This window comes from Cupressus sempervirens, chromosome 1 (assembly GCF_028749045.1).
Source record: "Cupressus sempervirens isolate cs-2001-9-10 chromosome 1, ASM2874904v1, whole genome shotgun sequence".
NCBI lineage: Eukaryota > Viridiplantae > Streptophyta > Pinopsida > Cupressales > Cupressaceae > Cupressus > Cupressus sempervirens.
Window position 1 is genome coordinate 759,876,974 of NC_143118.1, and position 13,857 is coordinate 759,890,830.

Here is a 13,857-nt window from a genome sequence, read left to right on the forward strand (position 1 = left end):
TGGAACAATAACTACCTGTCCCTACTGGCAAAATCCAAGTTTGCCAAATGATCTTGTTAGCATATATTGTTTACTACTCCTAGCTTGGATCTTTAACCAAGCTCATATCATTTATGTACAAAAGATCATTGGGAAATTTTTGTGGTCTAATGGAAAGGGAAAAAAGAAGAGGCATGCGTTTAAGTGGGATTGGTGTGTTAGGTAAGAGAGAGATTGGTGAGTTGGGGTTAAAGGATCTAAGATGGCAGGGGATTTCTTTGGCAGATAAGTGGGTGTCCAGGGTTACTATGGGGGAGGAACCTTGGAAGATTCTGATTAGAAACAACATCAATAGGGGTGTACCTCAATTAGGGAAGCCTTGGGGGAACCTTCACATCCACGACCTCCTATTTGATAAGTGGGAAATTACGGTGTAAGGTTATTAGGTCTTCAAAGCTATTTGGAATGGTTGGGACCAAGCTAGGGAATGGATCTCTAGAGCTAATATGAATTATGAGAATTTTAAACTTTTTGGAGAACAATCATCTTGGTGGAATTTGGAGAGGAATGGAAAACCATTGGCCCTATTGCAAGGATGCTCAACTAGACTTTGGAATAGATTGAGCATACCCAGATTTAGTGACCTTGTTAGTGGTGGGTGCCTGATCCCTTAGGAGGAGCTTGCACTCAAGTACAAGATACCCCTTACCCAAAACAAAACCTTCTATATTCTAAAGGATGCTTGGTCACAATCTAATCTACCTTAGTCTTGTGGTGACACCATTGACATGTTACCCTTGTTGCGCTGGCGGGATGGATCCCCCTAGTCCTTATCAAAGCCAAATGTATATACAACTTGCTCTTGATTATGATACCATTTTATTCATCTCAATAATAAGTGGAATATTGCTTTGACCAATCCTTTTGGACCAAGTGCTTGTAGACTATGCGATGCATACTAGTTGAACCCAAAATCCAGTGTTTTATATGGAAAACCTTGCTTCACATGCTCCCTATTATTAAAGTTAATGGTAACCATTTTGTGCTTTGTCTGCCAGTTACTCAAGTCAATAAACCATATCTTTTCTGATTGTCACTTTGCCAAAGTGATTTGGAGTTGGTTTGGTATCACGATAGAACATCATCTCTCTATTTCATATTGTCTCTAGTTTCATTCCTGAGCTTTCTAAGTAGTTTAACATCTTATGCCTTCTCTTCTTCTATGGTTTGGCATTTGTGGATTCTTAGAAATGAGGATATATTCAAAGGTAGACAAAGGGTACTTACTGATTCTCTAAGGAGACTCATAATGAACTATGTTTACATGCAAGTCTCAATGTGCTTCAGAGTCAAAGGACATCAATTTCACAAAGTCATCAAGGAATGTGCTGACATTCTCAATAAGGAAGGTGTACCTTTCAAGATCCAGGCCAAGGAAAGCAAAGATGTTGATGCAAAGTGCATGCTGAAGGAAAGGTTAGAACAAATCAAGAGAAAGAAGAGGATTGTTGATCCTACAACTCCAATAAGAAACACTACAAGTGGATCTAGCTCAAATACTCAACTAGCCCATGTTGATCAAGTCATCCCATTATCTTCAATTCCAAAAATATTGGTAACAGGGACATTCGAAACATAACATTTAGTGAACTTATCAACAAAATGATCTCTAACAATGGTGCATAAAACGTAATCATGGTCATCCAAAATAGTGCTGAAATCAGGGTAGGAAGGCAGCCAATCATCTCTATCAGTTCTACATCTAGTCCTCCTGCAGTCCCTATGGTGACCTTTCTCAACAACCCACATAATGTTATTAGGGAGGATAATCTACACTTAATGTGGGTTGAAGGGTACTTACCATGGACAACTTGGATGGTAGAATAGACTGAACATAATGAAATTTTATTTTATTTTTTTGAATTTTTGATGGCTTGATGTTTAAGCACTCTGATCTGAACATGCCCAAATCCATATAAAACTTTTTGTGTTTTTCTATATTGTTTGGTATACTATTACATGTTGCTAAAGATTCTAGAAATTGGACTTATCTTATATTTAATAGAAAAATAACATAAATATATATTATTTTTTATTAAGGAAAATAGGTTTTAATGGGGCCCTAAAACCCTTACACTTCTAAAAGTAAAACAAGGATGAAACACTTAAAGTATTAGACAAACTAAAAGCAACATTCTGAAACAGCCCCTCTCGGGGGAAAGATATAAACCAAACAAAAAATAGGGGAGTAGAACAAAAAATCAGGAGAGGCCCAAAAGCTAGGAAGACTACTCAAGTGATTTTTCTGGTATTTCCATAGCCCAAATTTCCAGCTCAGACATTCTACCAGCCGCCTCTTTCATGTCAAACATATCTTTATCAGGTTGTTGGATATCCTTCTTCTTTGTGCTGGATTTGGTTCTCTTCCTCGAGCCATCCTTAGCAAACCTATCTTTGGTGCTGTTAGGAAAATGATCATCCTCTTTGCCGACCTTGTGTTCTTCAATTTTGTTGATGAGCACCTTTATGTTCTCATTAGCCTCTTTGAGGATGTTGTAGCTTTGCTCAACAATATTTTGCATAGAGCCCTCCATGGTTTGAACCCTACTCTTCACTTCCTCCACTCTGTTATCCATGTCCTTTTCGTCCTTTGTTTTCCTGTTCTACAAGCTGTAATTCTCCCTCTCCAAATTGCTCACTCTTTATTTGAGCTCCCAAATTTTGTGGAAAATCTATTTAATGGTTCGATAGCTATCCACCACACTATTTTTTTGCGTTGTTGAGCACATCCACTTGAGGGTTTTCCTTTGTGACATTACTTAAAAGCACAATGGCCGAGTCGATCAGCTCCTCCATTTAAATTTTGCCCTCCTTATTCTCCTTAACCATAGTTCTAATCATTTCTCTATTGATCCCTATCCTTGCAAAAACAGTATCAACATAAATATATTGTTAAGTTAAATATTAATTTCAATTTTCTTTAAAAAAATATTAAATTGACTTCCATTTAAATTCAATATTAATATTTCACTTTCCTTTAATTCATAATACAATTATAAACAACTCAATTTAAATAATAATTATAATTAAATTATTTATGGTTCCATCCATAATATCAATGATTATAGCTAAATGATTATAAAGTGAACACTATGACTCCTCTTAGAATATAATAAAGTCACAATTATATCCAACCATTAGTTTAACTAGACTTGTATAAATAGAATCATTATTACTAACACCCATTTAAAAGAAAAATTAATAATATTTATTTATTTAATTTTTAAAATAAATAAATAATAATATTTTATAATTATTATTATTTAAAAAAATAAAATTAATAACAATATTTTTTTCCTTTCTTTTTAAATAAAATCTAAAAATAGATAAGAATTTTTTTTAAAAAATTATAAAATCTTAAAATAAAAAACTTAGGGTTTTTTGTTTAATAAGAAAATATGAAAATTAAAATTAGATTTCAAAAGGTCCAATAACATATATATCTATCTTTCTTTTAATTTAGTAATTCACAATTTAATAATCTTTACTCTAAATTTATATTTCTTTCATCTTATTATTTTTAATTCTATAAAAAGATTATGCTTTTGTGTAAATTAATATGTGTATGCTAATATGCATATTAAAAATAGTAATTAATTTTTTTCCAAAAGAATATATTCTTAATTCAAAATCTAGAGTTCAATAATTATTCACCTAAAAAACAATTAAAATTTCAAAAAAGTATTTTTAATCTAAATAAAAAAAAACCAAAAGTCCTCAACAATCTACCAAACACAATGTAAACAATCTTTTCAAAATAAAATTGTAAAGAAATTTCAAAACCCTACCTTAATCCACCAAAATTACTTACAATTATGAAGAACTTTAACAAAGAAAAACTTCAAAGCTTTGAATAAATCTTTTAGACTCCCAAAATTGATAAACATTCCATCAAATAATAACAAAAAAATCTCTATTATAGAAATATTTTCTAAAATAAGACACTCAATTATACAAAAAGAAAAATAAAAATCTAATAATAATTATTATTTAGTTAAATCAATTTATTTTAAAAGATAAGGTTCTAATTTTATAATGAAGTATTTTTTAAGTTTCATTTTTTAAAATTTAGTTAATTTAAAATATTTAACTCAATTAATAATCACTTTATTCAAATTATTAAACTTTTGATTTAAATCATAATTCAATTTTACTAAACTGAGTGTGCAACTTTACATATTAATATTTAATTGACAATTATTTTTTCTTTTTTATTGGTAATAGGTTTTTGTATTTATTTAAAAGTAGAGCATTGAATCAAGTTCACATCCATATATCATCTAACCCTGTCTCTCTACCTCCCTACAATCCTTTCTCCCCCATATTTGCTTATCATCCCTATAAGGTAATCCTCTATACTGTTGGGTGATGCGACGCGCTCCCCTGCCCACAGGTGGTTAATTATGTGGTGTTCCATGTTCACTAACAGTCATGGCTTTTGGTGTAACGGCAAATGGGCCCCACAATTGGTATCAGAGCCTGGTTTTGGCCTGGTCATGGGTTCAAATCTCCCCGGTGCCTTTCTGACCTACGTAAGCACCTGGTATGCGCGTCGAGGGGGAGATTGTTGGGCGATGCGACGCGCTCCCCTGCCCACAGGTGGTTAATTATGTGGTGTTCCATGTTCACTAACAGTCATGGCTTTTGGTGTAACGGCAAATGGGCCCTACATATACTACATATTAACTGTTAAAAGCTTTACCAGTCTATACATTATACATTGATGCATAAATGAAAAAACCTTACGAGCTTTTAAGTTTTCACAAAATCAAGCTCTGTTACTTTGTTGTTCGTAACTTCTCCCTATCTTTGCACGTTCGCTTAATAGCATCAAAACTCCAAAATCCTCCATCTCGCATCTCCACCATTCCAAAGCTCTTCAAAACTATATTTCATCTGTCACCTAGCATCCAAGGTCAATCTCCGCCTGAGCCAAACCAAAAGCCAAGACTGCTTCTTCACCGTTGAGGGACATTTCTCTAGGGTCTAAAGCCAACTGCATTCTTTACCCATTCTACTCACCCCAATTCTCTTACAACCCTCAATCACACCTCCTCATCTTTATGATACATTACTAGTTTATTAGCCTGTGCCTTCTAGTGCAAGAAGGGCATATATCCATAATGGTCGGCATAATCTTCATCTGCAAAGCACTAATTGATATCTTTCCCTATTCCAGGGATTGGCCACTCCATAATTAACCCTAGCCCATCTAGCATATTGTCCACAAATAGAGCATGTGTCACAGATTCCACCTTGTAAGTGCTTTTGTTCAACTCTAGACCCCACACTATGAATATTGAGATCACATCCAAATTTGTCCACCTCTTAATATCTCTTTCTTGGAATTGGTCTCCAATCACCCCTAACACTTCTAAAATCATCTCTTCAATCTTTATTTTTAACAACCCTTTCACCCTTTCCCATCCACTTGGTCCTTTAAATGCCTTCATCTATCTTTCTGAGTCGACAGAGAATGTAGCTTCCATCTTTTTATTGTTTCTTTGCTTCAAATATTTACATATTCCTCCCTTCGCTTTGCCAATTTATAAATACATTCAAAATGACTTGCACTTCACCCTACCCTTCACACGCTTCAACCATCACTCTTCATTAATTCCTCTTTGGGTTATTCTGCTGCCGAAAACCTTATCAAGTACTTTTCACCTTAAACATTTAATGAATCACATCATTGCATTCTATCAACACATCTCCCACCTTCTTAAAGGTGTCATTAACATTCTATCATATCCCTCACTATGTCAATCACTAAATCTATCCATCATTATATCACCAATATTAGGTAGCGATATTGCATAATTTGCTAATTTATCAACTCTTGGTTCGCCTCTCTATTGGTGTGACTTATTTTAAAGTCGGTAAACCTATCCAACAATACAAATATTTCTTCTACTTTGCTCTATAAAAGACAAATATGTGATTTTCTTTTTTTTCAACACATTTTCTATTATTTCTAAGTCACCCTCCAAATGAATATTATTCACCTTCAACTTTGCTCCTAATTGCACAATTAGAAGAGTTGTTTGTGCTTCCACTACATTGTTAGTTCCATCATGCAACCTTATTGCTGCTATAACTAAGATTTCTCCATTAGCCATTTAAGAAATTTCCCCTGCTCCAGACACTCTTGGGTTCCCTTTAGAAGCACCATCAAAATTAATTTTCATCCAATCTTTGTTAGACATTTTCCATAAGGCGTTCTCCCTTCTTAAATTTTTGTCCGCTCTCATGTTTCCATTTGTAAACCAATTGATTCTGATCTCTGGCCAATATCTTTGAATCAAGCAGTCCCAAGAAGAAGAAAATCCTATTAACTTGATGCCGAGAAGTAATAACTTGCAGAGTTTCACTTGTTGTTCTATGAATTCGGTTCCAAATTCTATCCACAAATTTCGTCTTGTCTTGAAAAATCCGCATGTTTCTCTCATTTCACACCTCCCATATAACTGTTGATGGGCTTATAATCCATACCTTTGAAAAGGTAGACTTTTTGAATTCTTTTGGCCATCCTTGGAATAGAGGCCATAGCTTGTTTGGCGATGGACTAGACCAATTTAGATGTTGTCTTAAATTTTGCCAGCACGTCTCCGCAAATTCACATTGATCTAATAAATGATCCATATCTTCCTCCTCCTTCTGACATAAGATACATCGAGTTGCTCCAATGAATCCATATTTATTTCTTCTTTCACAACTTAAAATCCTTCCTTGAATTGCTAACCACGTGAAGGCCCCTGCCTTATGCAAACAATCTTTATCCCAACATAATTTTGAAGGTCATTCTTCTATACATTCTACTCTACTTAGCATTTGATAAACCACTTTTTCTGAGTAAGCCCCATTTTTTGCTGCACACCATATGATCCTATCATCTTTTTCTCTATAAGTCAGACACCTATCACTAAAAATCCTCTGCTTCATTCTATTGTAATCTATTTTTAGTCCCAAAGAAATCCATTCTTTCTAACCCCAATAAAATCCTACAGACGATTCCTTTCTTTTCATGTAATCAACAACTTTACCCCCAAGCTCTGAGAAAAATATCTTTCACTCCTAGAACCTTATCAGACTCGGCGAGAATAGGTGCTCCATTCCATGAGTCATCCCAAAAGGAGGCCATTTTACCATTCCCTATCTGCCATGATAAGTGATCTGTAATAACATATCTACATTCTAGAATAAACTTCTAGACAACAAAGCCTTTTGGTGGATTTCTAACCATCAAAATACTTGATGCCACCCTAGAATCTAGATACTTAGCCTGTAGAATCTACACCCATAGTTGAGAAGGGTTAGTATACATATCTTACACCAATTTAGCTTTGAGTTCTTTGTTTACCAAGTGTCATTTTCTTAGGCTCACTCCCCCTTGCTTCGTTGGGTTACAAATCCTATCCCATGCTATGATTGGAATCTTCTCCTCCTCCTAAGCCCCATTCCAAACAAATTTCCTCATCCTTTATTCGATATATCTCAACACTTTAAGGGGGATCTTTAGGAAACTCATTGCAGAGACTGGAATTGCTGAGATAATTGATTGTAACAGTAGAATTCTGCTAGCATATGTTAACCATTTCCCTTTCCAGCTATTCAATCTTTTAAAATAGGCATCTATCAGATCTTTCCATAGATTGGCTCTATTAGATCCACTGAAAAGGGGAATCCCAAGATACTTATTAGGTAAAGAACCCTGCTTCATACCGAAAATTCTACTACTATGTGCTCAGGTGGGAATAGGGGTATTAAAGAAAAAGATTTCAAATTTAGTCCAATTAATAAATTGTCCTGACACTTTACTTCTCCAAAATTGATTTAATACTTCTTGCTTCCAGAATAGAGGCTCCCCCCATAAAAAAAGTATCATCAACAAACTGTAAGTGTGTAATTGGTTCAAGACCCCTGGCTATATTTAAACCTTTCCACACTCTTTTTAGATTTGCACTGTTTATAGACCGGCCCAATACCTTTGCCATAATAATAAAAAGAAAAGGGAAGAGATGGTCCCTTGTCTAATACCATTAGTAGTTTCAAAAAACCTTGTGGGCTACCATTTATCAATATAGAGAGACTTGGTGTAGAAATACAACTACATCTCCAATTACACCAAACAAAAGCAAAACCAAACCGATTGAGACTTGAAGCAGGAAGGCTCTATCTACATTATCATATGCTTTCTTGATATCCAATTTAATCATCATTCCCATTTCTCTAGCCAATTTTAGATAGTGAATTTCTTCATGCACCACAATAATCCCTGAAGGATTTGAGAAAATACATAAATCAAATCCATGAAGCCCTCGAATACCTACATGTAGAAAACCTGTCATAGAGAAGAAAAAGACAAGAGGAGGCAAGGGTTTGCTCCAAAAACATGCAAATTGTATTCTCAGATAAAAGAAAGATGTAGAATTACAAAGAGATCAATCCTTATAAAAGGAGATCAAAACCTAACAAGGGTAATGTAAAAAATTACAAAGGGTAACCTAAAAGGTAAAAGCTATTTAATAATTATTAATTAATTATTAAATAAAGAATGCAAAAAGTGCATAAAGAAAAATATTAAGAAGGGAGAAAAGGTAATTTAATTAATGAAATGAAATTAACCTTTTTCTCTAACACCCCACCTTAAGATGAGCAACAATGCAGTTAATGCAATCAGATTTCCACAATCCATGATTTATAATGCTAAGTTTCTGGAATAGATTGTGTAGAGATTTTTCATCAACGTTTCAAATCACACTACGTGATCCATCATCAGGAAGAGAAAGCCAGAGGTGTCAAACAATGTCAAACAATGCAGTTAGCAACGAGGAAACTACAATCCAATGCTGAAAGAAAACTTGGGTCCTAGAAACAAGGCCTGATGAGGTACCCAATTACAAAAAAATCTCTATGAAATGGAGAAATAGAGAAAACCTAGTGCGAAAAACTCTACTCCAAAAAGAGATAGCTGAAAGCCTAGTGAAGGACTGTAGAAGCCTCCAACTAGAGGAATGTTCCAAAAAATAGGAACAAAGAGTGATCATGTAGAAAACCGAAGCTGCAAACTCTTTCAAAAAGAAAGTGTTGATCTGTAGAACCTCCTCTGAAATAGAACTTGACCAGGTAGAGTAGACTGTAATCTGCATTGAATCAGGAGGCAAATAAAGGCAAACACCTAAACTCAAAAATATAGATGGCATAAAACACCAAAGCTTGAAGAGCTTATCAATTAAACTAAGGAAGCATGGGAAACAATAGAAGAACCCCCCCCAATAAAGACAAGGGTGAGGTGACAGGAAACTAAGAAAGTGGGCCAATATCTCTTGCAAAATAGAAAGGACCAAGAACATTAAGATTGAGGAAGAGATACAGACACCTATAAAGGCACATGCCATCGATACATCATGGGACTAATATTGTGGAAGGAACACTCACTTGAAAATGGAAGAGGGCACTAAAAGACAAACAACTATCCCCCATCCCACTTTATAATGTAGTCAGAGTACAATAAGTCAAAATGATGAAAAAGATCCCAAAAGTAGCACTTTATCTCAATGTGTTTGTATAACTATACTTACAAATGATATCAACAATGATTAGAAAGGGAAAAGAGCTAATGTTAGAATTCTTTAGAATAACTAAGAGGGGGGGTGAATCAGTTATTCAAGGTCCAATAATGTCCAATACAACTTTTTCTTCTAATCCTTAATGGCACATAACTGAAATTATCATGCATGCAATTAAACATTAAACAACCATGAAAGAAAACATGCATCACACCATAACACTAAGGATTTTGATGACCCAGAAACCCTCTAAGAATAAGAAGGTAAAATTGGGGTGGGGATGATACACACAAAATAACTACGCAATTGATTTCAACCACTTCTGATGGTTTGCCCTGTTAAAGGCTACAACACATTTTTAAATGTGACCCTGTTAAAGGATTTCTACACCCTGTTAGGAGTGTGCCCTGTTAGAGGACTTAAGAACATTCAATTTGGAATGTCACCCTATTAAAGGATTTACATAGAGCTGTTAGGCTCACCCAAGTCCATGGGATTTACAGTCACCTTCTCAAAAGAATCTTTCATCCCTCTCTAAGGATCTCCTATCCTCCTCCTAAGGATCTCTTTATCCTTTTCCTGAGGATCTCTTTATCCTTCTCCTAGGGATCTCTTTATCCTTTTCCTAAGGCTTACCCACCTAGTTGTTAAGCTAACCTAGCAATGTGGGATTTCAATATCTAATACAATGGTAAGAGAGTATTAGAAAGGTTTTGACCTAATACAGATTGCAACTCTAACCTTGTAGATTTCATATCACTCTTCAGTTCTTTTCTTTGCTTGGCTTTCCTCCCTTGCAGTGCTGACAACTTGTTCACCCTTCAAGATCTGTCTCCTTGAGTTCTTCCACTTGTTATGCCAATGCACTCCATGATCACTTGATCAACTCAGAGTCTTGATGCTCTGTACTTACACCTCACTGTGTCCTCCTTCACATTAGCCTTCTCTTTGCTTCGACCACACTTGTGACTAACTCCCCCTTCTCACACTTCTTTGGTCTCTGACTTGTAGCTCCTTATAAAGAAGTTATGTTCTTCATTTTCGGCTCAAATCTTGATTTGATCTTGAGAAAATGGTATTGTTTTCCCTCGAAATTGCTTCTTGTAGAAACTTCATGATAAATCCATTAGCATTCGTCTTGAATTGGTTTGCATAGTTTACATAAAATTCTGTGACATCTACTCATCATCCTTATCATCCAACTAATTCACAAAATTCGATGTAACAAACTTATCGCTATTGATTTGGTGAATCTTTGACTTAACAAATAATGCAGCAACTCGACATCATTGGTTTACTGATGCTTGGCTCCTTCTGTGTTACTCGGCTTCTATTGTTATTTTACTGGCGCTCGACACCTATAACATTTTTGCTTTGCTCGGCACTTAAATATCACTTGGCTCCTGTATCATGCTCGGCACCTGAAGTCACTCGGCACTTGATCTTCACTCGGCACCTGAAGATCACTCGGCACCTGTTGGATTTTCTGACTTGGCACATGTTATGGCTTGGCATGCATAGTGTGCTTGACTTCAATTGAGAATCGGTTTGGCTCTAACTAGCTTGCTCAGCTCTCTCCAATGAACTTAGTTAGGCTTTACAAATGACTTAGTTAAACCTTACATCTTTGATGTGTCTTAGTGTGTCCATTCTTTTAGAGTATGTCATCAATACACTATTTCATCAATGGCTTAGCTGATCCTTATACTTCATTACAACATCATAACTTCAACCATTCTCTAGGTACTCTAGTTACATCTTATTGATTGCCACCTCCTTGTCAATCAACCTATTGATAGTACTTGGATCACTTGAGCAATTATCATTCCTGCAAGTAGCAAGTTTGACATCAATGACAAAACAATGATTGAAAACATTTTTTACCATTTCCATTATTCTTCATCCATGATCTTTTCAATCATTTCCAACAGCTGATACAATAGATAGTACAGCCCAAAAGAAGATATCCCATTCCACAAAAACGATCCTCAGACCTGAAACATCCAAGATATCCACCATAGAAAAATAAAGCAAAAAAACATGATAGAAAGAGAATGTAGCAAAATCTGGAAGAAAAACTAGCATTTCTAACAAGAGGATTGAACTAGCTTTGCAAAAATATAATATTTTCAAAAAATGGAGACGAGATGCTCAAGATATGCCCTCTAGAGTGAAAAATAAACATCCAACTTTGATTGCCCAAACAGGAAACCAAATTGCATCAAAATCAAAAAATCCTAATCCATTGTCTTCGTATCAAAACCAACTTTCAAGCACTTCTTTTGGATTGAAAAAATACATCTATATGCTCAAGTTACAGTGAAAAAACCAACAAGGCCCCCTGTATGAGCAAGAAAAAGATATTTTTATTTTTAATTTTTTAAAAAATAAATTAAAAATAAATCAAATTAAAACCCACCGCTTAAGCAGTGGTGGCAGGAGCTACTGCGGCGGAGCTGCTAAGCGGTGACCGCCAGTGATAACTGCAGCTGACCACAATGGATCAAAACCTGCTAATTTTTATTTTTTTTGCAATTTTTTTTGGAAAAATGTGCCTCAGAGTGCATGTAGGAGGTTGTGTGGCCTTCTAGGAAAAAAATATTTGCCTTCCATATCAATGTTCTCCAAAATAGATGAACTCTATATGAAAATGGGGGTTTTGACGCCTTCTGAATTCATCTGTGAGGTCTATTTGGCCTCAAGCTATTGTGAAAATTAGTGACCCCTTGTTTTCTTAGGAAATACCCAAAAAAACTCCAAATCTGATCTGTCAAACCCTTGTTCTACCTTTTTCTTCAAATATCAAACAAGCTACAACAAATCTGGCTCTAATACCATGAAGGATTTGAGCAAATTCACAAATCAAATCCACGAAGCTCTCAAATACTTGCATGTAGAAAACTTGTCATAAAGAAGAAAAAGACAAGAGGAGGTAAGGGTTTGCTATGAAAACATGCAAATTGTATTCTCAGATAAAAAAAGATGTAGAATTACAAAGAGATCAATCCTTATAAAAGGAGATCGAAACCTGAAAAGGGTAACCTAAAAAGTTACAAAGGGTAACTTAAAAGGTAAAAGCTATTTAATAATTACTAATTAATTATTAAATAGAGAATTCAAAAACTGCATAAAGCAAAATCTTAAGAAGGGAGAAATGGTAATTTAAAATTAATGAAATTAAATTAACCTTTTTATCTAATAATCCCTTCATAGATAGATCTACCTAGAGCAAACCCACATTGCTCCCCTAAAATAATAGTTGGAAAAACTATTTTCAATCTATTTGCGATCACTTTGTATTTAGTATTGCAAAGGACAATTGATCTGAAATCCTCAAATGAGTCCTTGGCACCTTTTTTGTAATCAAAGTTAAAAAGGTGTTATTAAAGTCTTCAAACATAAAACCTCCTCTCTAGGATTCTTCCACCACCTCCCAAAGGTCCTTTCCAATCACATTCCATGTTTTTTGAAAAAATGGTGCTAAGAACCCATATGACCCTAGGAATTTATCACTTCCTATACTAAAAATGACATTTTAAACCTCCTCCTCTAAAATAGGTTTCATTAACATAGCATTTTGTTCCTCGCTTATTAGTTTGGGGATTCCATCCAACAAATCCTCAGTATCATTATGCTCCTGGATGGTTTTATTAAAAATATCTGAGAAGAAACTTATAGCTTCTTATTAATATCATCTTTCTCCTCTAGCAATCTACGATGTTTGTCCTTGATAGTAAATATCTTATTGACTGCTCTTCTACCTTTGACTGAACTATGAAAAAACTTTGGGTTTTTGTCTCCCTCTCTAAGTTAGAGCTCCCAAGGTTTTTGTTGCCAAGAGGCTTCCTCTCTATGTAAAATCTCATTATAATTCTTTATCAAACTCACCTCATGATTATAAAGGGATTCATCCACTTCCCCTTTCATTACTGTATCATTAATCTCTACCAACTCATTTTCCAATTTCACCTTTTTATTAAAAATATATTATGAAAACTGCTCTATTCCAAATTTTTAATTGATCCTTCAAAAATTGAAGTATATCAAAGAAAATAAAGGCTGAGTTCCCTCATCTTTTAGTGCCTTACTCCACCAGTTTTGAATTAAACCTACAAACCCCTCTTCTCTTAGTCAAGCTTTTTCAAAACTAAAGGGGGCCCTCTCCAGAAAAGAATCATCCCAAAATTGAAGACATAGAGGAAAATGATCTGAACAACTTAAAGGCGTTACCTCAGCTTGGCATAGCCAT